This window comes from Toxorhynchites rutilus, chromosome 2, assembly GCF_029784135.1.
Source record: "Toxorhynchites rutilus septentrionalis strain SRP chromosome 2, ASM2978413v1, whole genome shotgun sequence".
In the NCBI taxonomy this organism is placed as follows: domain Eukaryota; kingdom Metazoa; phylum Arthropoda; class Insecta; order Diptera; family Culicidae; genus Toxorhynchites; species Toxorhynchites rutilus.
The window spans coordinates 125005506-125019335 of NC_073745.1; the positions used below are offsets into that span (position 1 = coordinate 125005506).

Genomic DNA, 13830 nt, shown 5'->3' on the forward strand with positions numbered 1-13830 from the left:
TGAAAAAAAATCTACTGGAATTTCACTTAAATCGAATGAAAGCGAATCAATTGCGTTAATAGGATTATTATTGGCGAAGTTCACTTCTGAAACAAAGCTGTGAACTTAAATTAACATTATCGTATCTATGTATTCTGTGTGATATCAACACATTTTATTACAATTGTTGGAAAAATCCTGAACTAAAATTGTATTGGAAAATAATTTTAAATCCATTTATTTTTATTCGATTGGCGTTTGCAATCACAAATAGTAAAGCTCAAGATCAATCTTTGAAGTTGTGTAGTTTATATTCAGATGCGGACTGTTCCTCACCTGGTCAACTGTACATTACGAGTTTCCGTGTCGGCAAACCAGATAGCCTGCATATCGTCGCTGATAATTGGCGATCTAACGCAAAACGTAAACGATCGGTGAGACATCTGGATTTTGTTTTTGAACTAAAAAAATGATGATAAGGTAACCTAAAACTCAAAAAAAATCATGTATATTTTACTCCCGGACTTTCCAAGGTGGTTCTCACATGCAGGAACCATGCATTTTTCAACTTGTTTTTGATTGTGCACTCGAATTTCCTTTATTGATTCAACATTTATAAAATTTTCACTACTGAAAGAGGTAAGAAAATAACATATCTCTATATATATAAATGTTCTGTTCGTTTGTGTACGAGTCAAAAACTCGAAAAGTGCGGAACCGATTGAGCTCAAAGCTGGACACAATATACAACCCACTTCAAGAAGTGTTGTTACGGCATAAAAAATTGGAAAATTGGAGAAAAAAAATGTTTTTATATATGACCAGAGTGCGTTTCTGAAATTAAGCTTCTAATGAAAATTGACTATTCAGTAATGAATATGTGTTCTATGTGAAGGAAACATCTTTTTTCCACGTGTTTGACAAAATCATGAACTGAAATTGTGTTTTGAAGTGATTTAAAATTTATCGATTTCCCTCATCTATCTCCATAGACATAAAAAATTTCTGTTCGTTTGTATGCGCGTTAAAAACTCGAAAAGTAGGGAACCGATTGAGCTCAAACTATGATACAATATACAAAACAACCAAACACATCTAGAATTGTTGTTACAACATAAAAAAATGAAAAATTCAACTCAACCATGCAACCACAATGTGCCACAGCAAAGCGTGGCAGGGTACAGCTAGTTATATAGGGTTGGGGAAAAAGAAATGTCGTATTTCTGATCGAAATTTGACGCTTTATTTAACATACTTAAAATTATCCAATTTAAGTCAAATATGCGACATTTTGTTCGCAAACTTGTTGCCATTTAGAAGGCAACTTCATTATCCCCCCCCCCATCCATATTTGCAAAAAACTCAGACAGCCAGTTTTTTTCTCTTTTGAGGCCAACTTAGTATCACCAAGAGCGTTTTGCATGGACCGGAAGAGATGATAATCACTTGGAGCCGGGTCAAGTCCGGTACGGTGGGTGCAATAGGACATCCCATCCGAGCTCCCGCAGCTTCTGGAGGGTCATCAAAGATGTGTGAGGCCGAGCGTTGTCCTGGTGGAAAACAACATCATTCCTATTGATCATTTCTGGCCGCTTCTGGTCAATCGCCTGCTTCAAACGGTCAAGCTGCTCACAGTAGAGAACCGAGATGAGGGTCTGGCCATAGTTGAGCAGCTCATAGTGGATGATTCCCTTCCAATCCCACCAAACACACAGCAAAACCTTCCTAGCCGTTTGGGCCGGGCTTGGCGATGGTTTGGGCCGGCTCGCCGTGCTTTGACCACGACTTTTTTCGCTTTAGGTTGTCGTACGTGATCCACTTTTCATCACCAGTTATCATATTCTTCAAAAATGGGTCGAGTTCGTTCCGTTTCGCAGGCGTTGATTCGGATTTTTTTGCGTCAACTCGTGTGGCACTCATACATCCAGCTTTTTTGGAATCCAATCTTCTGCAAATGGTTCCAAACGGTTTTATGGTCTATACCCAGTTCCTGGCCAATCGAGCGAGTGCTCACATGCCGGTCTACTTGGATGATTTCAACGATTTTATCGGTTTTCACGACGATTGGCCTACCAGTACGGGGTATATCTTCGACAGCCACTACACCAGAACGAAATCGATCAAACCAACGCTGTGCTGTGCGAATCGTTACAGTATCGGGTCCATAAACTACACGATTTTTTTCGGCCGCCTTCGTTGCAGTTTTACCTAGAAGGTAGTAAAAACGTAAAATATGGCAAATTTCTTGCTTGGTGGACTCCAACTTTGACGCGCTATAACTTGAGACTGAAAAGGACAATCACAACACTGTCAAAACGACACTTGTAGCACAGATTGTCGTCTTTAAATAGCCGTATAGTATGACCCGAAGCGATAAGTACAACACAAGATATGTTTAAGTGTTGCCATATATTGACAATATACGACATTTCTTTTTCCCCAACCCAATATATAAAATTGCGCAGAAATAAATTTCTTCTAAACTCATCGCAATCAAATAAACTTTTATGACTACAATATTGTGATTTATGGAAAAACTACAAACCTTCCATAAACCCTCATTGCAAAACTTAAAACCATCATCACTTTCACCACAGCGTCGCTTAGGTGTAGATTTGTACGTTAGATCGCCAATGGAAAAACAAAAAAAAATTGTTTACTCACATGTATTTTAAAATTAAATGAAACATGTGCTTTGTTATGCTACTCATTTCTCTACCGTAAAACAACAATGAGCCACAGCGAAGCTGGTACAGTAGGGTACAGCTAGTAAAACTTGAAATAAAATAAACTTAAATGGAATTTAGGCGCAATTCAGTTATTTCCTTAGTTACTGGGAGGGGGGAGTCTGAAATCGTGCTTTTTCTGTCCACGTGGTATGTGGACAGCCCCTTACAAGATGAAGAATTTTATATCAAACTTGTTGGCGAAAGCGAATTGAAACTTGCTGAAGATGATGAGATAATCAGAGATGAGATGTCCATAGACCCAATTGAAACGAGCATAGTCGTTTCAAATAGAGTTTAAGTAGATTTGACACCTAGTAGTAGACAACCTATTGGAATCAGACTTAAGTAATAAATCGATGTAGACTCCATATTCAAAAATGACGCGGCGGGAATTAAGTCACGAACAATATTCGTGAAACCGGAAGCAGTAAGGAAAATGGACAGAGAAAAGTATTCTAGAATGTTCGATAGGTTTCGAATTCACGAAACAAAACCGACTCGATCATTTCCTTCTGAGCCGCCGAGCGAATCAGTTGATTCTTAGGGTTTTAAATTTCAGTAGTTGTTTTGGTGAAATAACATTTAGTCAAGTAAAGTTTTGTGATTTAATTAGAAATTTGTATTCCAGAAATCTTCGGATTTTTTTTAAATATAAAAAAAATTGTGAGTTTGTTTGGAACCAAAAAAAAACAATAGAAGTGAATCGTTTATTGAATTAGACAATAGCTTTGTGTAACTTTAATTTTATTTGTAAATAGGATTATTATAGAACAATTCTACAAGGAATACGGTTGCAGCAGTTTTTGCGCACCAAGTGAACGGAACCTTATGGCTCCGCTTCCAGATGATATTGAATCCATCATTGTGAATCGGTGCGTCGGTAGAATCCCCCGGAGTGGCCTATCGCCTCGTAGTTGCGTACTACTATAGGCCATTCTGGAGTGCGTTGGTCATCGGTGAGGAAGCTCGGTCCCACGGCTGCCGTACTCTTCAAGCGGCAATACTCCACCATGGTTTGCCTCAGTCAAGGGAAAAGTTGGACGTTGGATTTCCATTATCCACAATTAGTGACTTCATCATATGTCCTACGTTTTTATTTTAGTCTTATCAATGCCCTAGACTAATGAAGGAGAGGTGTGATAACTGTTAACTGCTACTTGCCTAATTATTTTCTAGCTTTTAGTACATTATTATGTTGAATCACAATTAAACCGTTTAACTTAAAAAGTTTTTTTTACTTATTTTATTTTAAATTTCACTTTTTTTTTATTTAGTTAATCTAACTGATTTGGTCGAATTGGTTGTTTCCGAAATCGGAAATTTCGAATCGGTTTGGTAAGTTGGTTAATAACAATAGATCAAATAACTGGTCGTAGTGGAAAATGTACCCAACAGGAAAAAAAAAGTTGGTTGAAAGGTCAATTGAAGGTAGATACTGTCGCGTGGCCAAGCGAAAACGCTAGTCCGGGCAACTATAACTTTGAATCCCGACAGAGGGCCGTTGTCCTCTGGCGCAAAAGTCGGAGATTTTGAAGATCCGAGCAGGATCCCCCTTACACAATCTTTATACTGTTTTTGAGTTGGAGACTTCCCAAATTTTGTTGTATACTGGTAGAAAAGTGTGGTTGGAATTGTATGTTTTAGAGACATCAGATCTCTCAGTTTGTCCCGAATGTGTTCAATACTTTTAGATGAACGTTCACGAAACCGTTTGACCACATCGTACACAATCGATTCGACATTTACTCGTGATTTTTAGAGTGGACCACGTCGGATTTTTGACGCAGGTCCACTCTAATAGAACATCATTCCTCTTCTATTGGTTAATTGTTCCTTTCAGTACAGTTTGTTAACAGTACAGCTGTGAATTCGAGTTTTACTTGTTAACTTGTGTGGCATGTTATTTAATCGTAAAAAATATTCGCATACTCACCTATTCACTGTTCGAGAGCTACGTAACCTGTAATTCTTACGTAACCCAAAAGAGTTTTTCAATGTTTTTTACTGAAATAAAAACAGACCGAAAAGTACAACATTTTTTTCGATGCGGGTAATATGGACATATAGTGTGGGTAATATGGACAGGTTTGTAATATATGAAACGTAGAGGTTTACCGATCTCGAGAGGAATAATTTTATTCAACCAAGGTCTGAACTTATGCCGAGATTAGCATAAAGTCATTTATGATTTATTATTTCATATTATTACATTCCAGATACTGACAAAGATGAAGATAAATCTCGTAGTGGAGCAAGTAAAACAGCGGTCGAAGATGAAATATTCGTCAAAGTTTTGAAAAAGGTTCTTTTGGAAAAAAGTCAAGTTCCAGAAGTGATACGTAAAAAGAAAACTGCGCTAAAAATGGTAGAAGAACAGCTTCTGATTTAGTACGGAATTTCGATGTCTGGAAAACAGTTCAGCAAGAAAGTGCAAAATTTGAAGGCGAGAATCAAAGAAAAGACGGATACCAAAGCGACTGGAAAGAAAAAAATCACATTGAAAGGTCACGAAATAGATTTTTTTTAACATTATGGGTGGGATAGAAAACCCCAGCGTGTCCAAAAAATGTTGTAATTATCAGAGATGAAACGGATATCCGGTAGCTATCTGATAACCGGCCTATCCGGTCAATATTTGCTATCCGACCGGATAGTAACCTACTATCCGGCCGGATACCGGATATTAGAAGATATAAATAATTTCTATTCACCACAAGACAAAATAACAAAATAGCTCATTAACATCATTCATACATAATTAAAAGTAATGTTTGATTACTGAAATGCCAGATTTTTTTTCCCAAAATTAATTTGACATTATTTCTAGCAAATCTTTTCAATTGAATATACTACTTAGAATTGCCATCAAATGTAAGAATCATGATTGCGATCGTTTCGAAATGTTTTCACACAACAGTCGATTTCGTTTGTAATGAAATATCTCTTTTTCTTAGTTTCAAGAACTTCTAAATAGTCTGATATGATCCTCGGGTCCAGAAATGTTGCGTTAAGTAATTTGGATTTTTTTCCCAAGTAGTTGAAATGGCTTCCTAATAAAATGCTAAATATGCTTTCATGCGAGGTTAGTTCGGTATTCTATGTGCAGTTTCGTCTTATTTCAAATGCTTTTTTATGCAGCAAAACGTGACATCTCCTCCTATATACAGGAGAGACTAGAACTTATAATTCTTGTAATTTCTTCAAACGATATCAGAAGTCAAACGCATTGTTCCTTAAAGCCCTGTAGCATGTTTTTTAGTGAATATCTCAGATTATCATCCTTGAAGACACATTCCACAAAAATATCATTATTGTGATAGGAAATCCTTATCAGAAAAAAAAATCTGTTCAGCATTCCTTGTAGACAACTTGATACTCTATTGAAAGATATTGATTATAAACAAAAAAAATTTCATCATTATTTATTATTTTTATGCAAAAATGTGTCGACTTATCTCCCTAAAATGTAATCCTTTATTTGGTTCATGCACACATGCTGTATCTTCCAGTTTCTTTTTTGCAAATAAAAAAACCAATATCATTTCATTCATATGACCTATTCTTACATGACAAAGATTACAACTCAAAACTCACTAGGAAATATGATTTTCCCATATCTTTACAGCCATTCCATGCGAATTTTCAAAGCGAACTTGATAAAAAATGTTGATTTCCACGGAAAACTACCCTGTGCAAAATATCAGCTCAATCGGACCTCATTTACTAGGGTCGCACAGCGGTCAAAGTTTGAGTTTTTTAATAACCGAAAAACTAAAATTTTGAGATCCGCGACAATAGTAAATAAAGTTAGTATGAAAGAAGTCCGTATGAGTTAATATTTTGCAGAGGGTATTTTATCGTGCAAATCAGCATTTCGCAGGGATTCCCGAATGAAAAATCGATATGACGATTTTCATTGGCACCCTGTTTTGCCATACGTTTTGCCTGGTATTCCGAAAAAACCCAAAGTGCCGATTTTCAACAAAAAAAAGTTTTCGAGATAACAGTAGATCTCGGCGTTTCATGCAATTTGAGGACATTTGGCATAATTTTTTTTTCGAAAACCCCGATTTCCTTTACTACCCCCTTGAGTGATTTTTTTGAATCTCGTGTCACGGTGTTTGTGGTCGAACTTCTCCGAAACGGCTCAACCGATTTTGATGAAATTATGCACAAAAACTTGGTAGGCATGAGATTTGGTCGTAATATGATACAGATTACCATAAATTTAATACCGATTAGCGTGATACTGAGCATAATTTTTTTTCTGAATATTTTTTTCTTCTTAAATTTGGCCAAACTATACATATTACCCCAAAGTTTCAATCCCTAATTGTAATTGCTATTTTAATATGTTTGTATAAACAGTATTCAAAAAATTAAACGTAGTTCGTTTTTCAAATAGAACGAATTCATTTACATTGTTAAATGGCGCTACATCCGCTTCATCGAACTTTTATCCTCACATGCGCAAGTAACCTCGATTCGTCTACAGCCAGGCGCATCGCCGGTGAACTGGAAGCTTTTCTGAATGAGCACAATGAATTATTGAATTTCTTCAAATCACACTTGCCCGGATTACAAAATGACAATCACGCTATTATCATCAATTCTGATAAAACACCAGCTGGAGAGCATGTGGATAGAATCAATGCGCAATCGCTGCTGGAATCAGGCTGGTAGGCGTCTGCACAATGATGCGAAAAATTGTGATTCGAGAAAAAACGATAATTCATCATCATCAAGAATTCATTGTTGACACACACCGTTGATAGACTCCCTTCGTGTTCTTCTTCAATGGCACTACCGTTCATAACGTTCGCCTTCTCAAAGCAGTATTACTTGCATTCTTTTTATTAGTACTTAGTTGAGATTTCAACGCCAAACTATACACCTTGATTGTATTCTCAGATGCAAGCTCTAGAAAAACGGTGACTATGGAGCAAGTCAGAAGAATTTCTTTAGCGTAAAATCTCCCAGCCATATTGGAAGGAAAAGGCGGATATTGCATAAACATTAAACAACGGGACAAACAAGAGAGAGCGCTCTATGGATTTTTTATGTACATCATATGATGAATCGACATGGCAACGCCATTCTTCGACTTAGTTAGTCGACAGAATACTCTCTGAGGAATCGATTTCCTTGGAAATAAAAAAAAAGTGATCAACTACTGACCCGTATTCTCAAATCTGATCGAGTCATAATTATCCGAACGGTTCGTAATCTTGAATTCTGTAATCCGTTCAACACAAGTCCAATCGAGCAGTGAAAATATTAGGTTGGGGAAAAAGTTATCCATTATTTTTGGGTGCAATTCAAAATATTTTTTAATATGCTTCGGATTGACCGATTAGGGTCAAACATGCACCGTTTCGTAGTAGAATTTGTTGCAATTCTAAAAGTAGCTTCATGATGCCTCTCTCATCGAAGTCTTGGTTCTTATTGGACAAAAACTCTAGCAATAGAGTTTTGCAATTTTCTCTAAATGCCAATTTCTTATCACTTAGGAAGATTTAGAATGCGAGAAAATGTGGTGCATTAAAACATCCCAATCAAGGCTCCTGGAGTTGTGTGGCCTTGCGTTGCCCTGATGGAACAAAACACTTCTCGCGTAACTTTTGAAAAGGTCCAATGTAACATTTTCGTCAACTCGAGAAAAACGAAGTTGAAGACCCGAACATTATTCGGCGAATTGTCTTAAAAGCTATCGATCTTTATCGCTCCTCTCACCACTAGCGATCAAGAATAGCTCTCCAAAACCAATCGTAGATGTTGTTCCGTGATTTGAGTTTAAAGTTGATTCCAAGGAGCGAAAATGTTACATTGGACGTTTTGACTGCCCGCGTTTGCACATTGGACATATTACGTTTCACGATAAGAATTTGAAACTTACTACTAAACAACAATCCAAAAATCAGCATTTCGTTCTAAAGACAGATTATTATTGTTATCACCCGTTGAATTGAACTGAAATCGATAACAACTACTGTGAGAAACAAAAACTCAAAACGACCGAAGTACGACTTCGTGTTGTTTTGACTGCTTTGTTACTTCGGACGTTTCGGGCATCAGAGGAAAGTGGCGTCCGAAGTAACAGCCGGGTGCTTAAAACCCGAATCTGTACATTGGATATTTTTTGTATCGGCGATAAAAAGATGAAGAAAATAGATACGTGAACGATTGTTTTTGTAATGCATTCAATGATTGAAGACTAATAGCGTGCATCCATTAACTCGATTTGTTTACATTTGTTACATAGGACCTTTTCAGAAGTTACGCGAGACTTCCTTTCTTGGCCGATTCTGGACGTTTCTGGTCAATCGCTAGCTTCAAACGGTCCATTGAAATGAAAAAGCAGGAAATAAAAAAAAACAAATTAAAAGTTAACAAAAAACAGGAAGTGGGTTATATCTATGGTATAACCGCAAGGGTGACGTAGGACTATCGTTGATTTAGAGATCATTTGTTTGAAGTTGAATTTAAATCCATTCTGAATGAATGAATAAATGAATATTTGGGGGACTTCGAAAACGAGAGCGTTACGTTGGAGGCTCAAGGCCTTGTTCTGAAGAATAATCTTCAGAAACTTTCCTGCTAACTGCACTTGATTGACAAATTACAAAACCAAATGTATGTGGTCGCAGTATTATATGGATAGAAAACATTAACACATTAAGGACCGCACATTCATTTGTTCAGAATCCACGAATGAGATCGTTTCCTTCGGCGTGGATGAGACGAAAGCGAGCCATCGGTAGTCCTTGTTAGATTCCTGGCAGACCAAGGATTTAACCATCAGGTGTAGAAAAAACGAGTTTTTTCGTGATCCATCCATAATAGACTGAACGCGAAACACGAGAAATCTCGTGAGCGGTCCGCAATGTGTTAACACGTTCAGCTCGTTTAGTAACGATATTGTCTTGTCGATGTCCTCACGAAAAATGAACGCGTTTCAGCACCAGAATATCGCTTAAGTATGCTTTTTGTCCGTGATTGAATCGAGAGAAGGTGTGGTTTACGATGGCAATTTGGAAGGCAAACTAGAGGGGAATGAACTCTCTGAGTTTGAAACTTTCGGCGACTAAGCAATAATCGATTGAAAATTATATAATTTTCGCGATGCGAAACATTTTCCGTTGCGCGCGCATACAATATTGGATACGAAAATATCCTACTGATGAGGAAGAATAATGTTCAGAAGCTTTCCTGCTAATTACACTTGATTGAAAAATTACAAAATCAAATGTATTTGGTCGCTGTGTTATATGGTTAGAAAACATTAAAATAAACTCTTTCGCATGAATGTATTTTTCAATTCCCAGGGAACAGGCAGATTAATTTCCAGCAAACGATTAGATTTTTCCAGATTTTCCTCGATACTCGAAGCCCTCCAGTGGTTAATGCTAACTCGATAACCACCTGTTAATAGCACTTGATTGAAAAATATTTGGTCGCTGTGTTATATCGTTAGAAAACATTAAAATAAACTCTTTCGCATGAATGTATTTTTCAATTCCCAGGGGAACTGGCAGATTATTTTTCAGCAACGATTAGAACTTTCCGGAATTTTCTCGATGCTGAATGGTATCCAAACGGAAATACCCCTTTCAATTTGGCCTGCAAAAAACGTTTCTGAACTGTAATCCATCAAATTTAGAGCCCTGAAAAGGGACGTTGATTATATGCTAAGCTAATGTAGCACACTCTCCTTGGATTCGACGGGCAAGCTGAATGTCCTTGGGCATGATGTGACGCGTTTTGCGTGGATAGCACACAAATTGGTATCTTCGAATAGGCCTCCTGCAGCGTCATAACCGTGGAACTTTGGAAGCGAAAGTCGGTTTTGAAGTCCTGAGCAATTCCACGAACCAAATGCTGCAAAGGTAGTTTGCGGATCAGCAATTCGGTCGACTTCTGATAGCGACGTTTTTTGCAGGCCGAACTGAAAGGAGCATTTAGCAAAAATCGTGGTGTCGATGATAATTCGATACCGATAGGTGCCATGGATATGGATTTGATAGTGAAGAATATGAAAAACATGACATGATGTAGTGAATATTTCTCCATATCGAAGAAATCACTTTGATGAAACTGCATTATAAAATTATTTGTGTACGAATGCCGCAATAAATAGTCGACTCTAATTTGCGCTGGGTAATTTCCTCGGAGGACTCGATTCTTCCTTTGAGCATTACTAATCTTTTTCTGGCAAAACGAAGTGGTATGAATCACATTATTCGAAAAATAAAATGAAGATATTTTCTGCCAATTTCCTTCAACCGCCAAACATCTCTTTCTCCCGTTCGTCGTTTTTGCGTTCGCTAATCATTTCTCACAAAACCCATTTCTCGTTTGAGAAATTGTTGAATAAACATCGTTTGCCAATGCGCGTAGAGCGGGAATTCCTAAAGATTCATTGCACCTCTAATAAATTGCCGTAAGATGTGGTCTTACGTTGTCGCACTTGATTGAAAAATCCAAAACGAAGCGTATTTGATCGCAGCATTATAACGGGTGTTAATTAAAAAATGAGATTTTTTTCAATACCTTTCAGTAACTCAAATAAAGAGCGTAAAATTTTCTTTCTCCAAGAAAATTGCTCTTTGGGCTCCCTAGAAACAGTAGGCGTGTTTGGTTTTGCTAGTTTGAATTTAGTCAAAGCAAAAATGGCGTCGAAACAGCACGTGCTTCGCGAACGCATTGTACGGTTCTACGAAATGCATTTCCAGCAAGGAAAAAAGTTCACGGTGGCACACTTTAAGGAAGAAAATGTGCCTGTCAGTACGGTATATCGTATCCTGAGTTCCCTAAACGTAGAGCGGAAGGTCGGAAGTGGTCGTCCGGTGACGATAATGACGAAGCAGAGGAAGACATCGTTAAAGAAGCTGTTTGACAACAAGGACACAACCAGCCTGCGTGACGCCGGTCGGAAATATGGCTGCTCCCACGTATTGATCCATCGGACCCTCAAGATGGAAGGAATCGTCTGAGGTCGCCGGAGTACACGGAGGAGCAGATTGAGACGGTTAAATCACAGTGTCGGTGGATGACCAAAAAATACCGCGGGACGTCTTTCGTTCTGGACGACGAAAGCTATTTTCCGCTGTCCAAAACGCATATTCCAGGAAATGATAATTACTACTCCAGCGACATATCATCCACACCGCCTGAAGTGAAATACAAATTCAAGCACAAGTTTGAAAAAAAGGTTATGTTGTACATCGCCATTTCCGACCGGGGCATTTCAAAGCCTTGGTTCAAGCCGAGCGGTCTGGCAATCAACCAACAAATCTATCGAGAATAGTGCCTCGATAAAATCCTGCTGCCGTTCCTGAACGAGCATCACGCGGATGGGAAGTACGTCTTCTGGCCGGACAAGGCGTCTTCCCATTACGCCAAGAAGACGCTGGCGTATCTTGAGGAGAAAAAGATACCGTTCGTGCCGAAAGATCGTAACCCAACCAACTTGCCCCAGTGCCGGCCAATAGAGGATTTCTTTGGCTCACTCAGTGCCCTAGTGTATAAAAATAATTGGAGGGCCAAGGACACGAAGCAACTGACTACAAGAATCCGGAATTGTATCCGGAAAATGGACGTAATTACCGTACAACGTTCTTGTGAGAGCATCGCGACAAAGTTGCGCCGAACAGCAGACCACGGCCCTTACTCAAACATTTACTGACATTTTTTGAAGAAAATACATTATGTTATTAAAAAAAAATACTGAAATCGCTTTTTTTATATGTGATTGAAAAAATTCTCATTCAATTCTCATATTTAACACCCGTTATGAGTAGGAAGCAAATAATCGCTCGAAAATTACAATATTTTCGCGATGTGAAACATTTTCCGTTTTTCATGTTATGCATCCAATATTGGATACGAAAATTTTCTACTGATGGGAAAAAATAATATTCAGAAGCTTTCCTGTTAATTGCGATTGATTGAAAAATCACAAAACAAAATGTATTTGGTTGCAGTGTTGTATGGATAGAAAACATTAAAATAAACTCTTTCACATGAATGTATTTTTCAATTCCCAGGGGAACTGGTAAATTATTTTTCAGCAACGATGATAGCAACGAGGGTTCCGCGCGTGTATGTGTGTATGGCAGCTGCTCCGTGTATGTGTGTATGGCTATTAAAAAAAAATACTGAAATCGCTTTTTTTATATGTGATTGAAAAAATTCTCATTCAATTCTCATATTTAACACCCGTTATGAGTAGGAAGCAAATAATCGCTCGAAAATTACAATATTTTCGCGATGTGAAACATTTTCCGTTTTTCATGTTATGCATCCAATATTGGATACGAAAATTTTCTACTGATGGGAAAAAATAATATTCAGAAGCTTTCCTGTTAATTGCGATTGATTGAAAAATCACAAAACAAAATGTATTTGGTTGCAGTGTTGTATGGATAGAAAACATTAAAATAAACTCTTTCACATGAATGTATTTTTCAATTCCCAGGGGAACTGGTAAATTATTTTTCAGCAACGATGATAGCAACGAGGGTTCCGCGCGTGTATGTGTGTATGGCAGCTGCTCCGATGTTTCAAGCGGAACCGTGGCATCACTCTCTTCCTGATAGATTCCCTTCTGGCCTAAGGTGCACAAACAGGCTCTTGGTGACACTGTTCATTCGCGCTTTCATGATAAACGAAGAGCTTCACCACAACAGCGACAACATGCTCCAATCGCTGTTCAATTATAACTGAGTGGGTTTCCGAGCGGCGCTCGCTTATATACCGATTGGTGATTTCAATAGCCTGTTTTGAAAGCAATTTTAAAGCTATTGAAACAAGTTTTTGAATGAAAAAGTAACAAGTATATAACGCGTAGACATTTTATCTTTCGAATGAAGTGTTTATCATACCATTTCGTTCAGTTGTTTAGGAGCTATTAACGCTCAAAATCTCGTTCTCCGGCGTTACGCTTTCGTTTTCGAAACTTTGATGTTACACCCCGGTATAGAAATGGAAGACGTAGTCCTACGTCAAAAAACTAAAATTAGAAAAAATAATTGCGCTTATTTTACGTTACAGTATCGGCACAATTAACACCATTCACAATTTCAGCGGCCTAGCTTACATTTCCGCCTTTATAAAACCAAAA

General features: G+C 37.9%; 1 protein-coding gene across 1 annotated transcript in view; it reads right to left on the reverse strand.

Annotated features, from left to right (window-relative positions):
* The window catches only part of LOC129767366 (reactive oxygen species modulator 1), a 327366-nt gene that overhangs the window by 108798 nt on the left and 204738 nt on the right, over positions 1–13830 (reverse strand). The window lies entirely within an intron of this gene.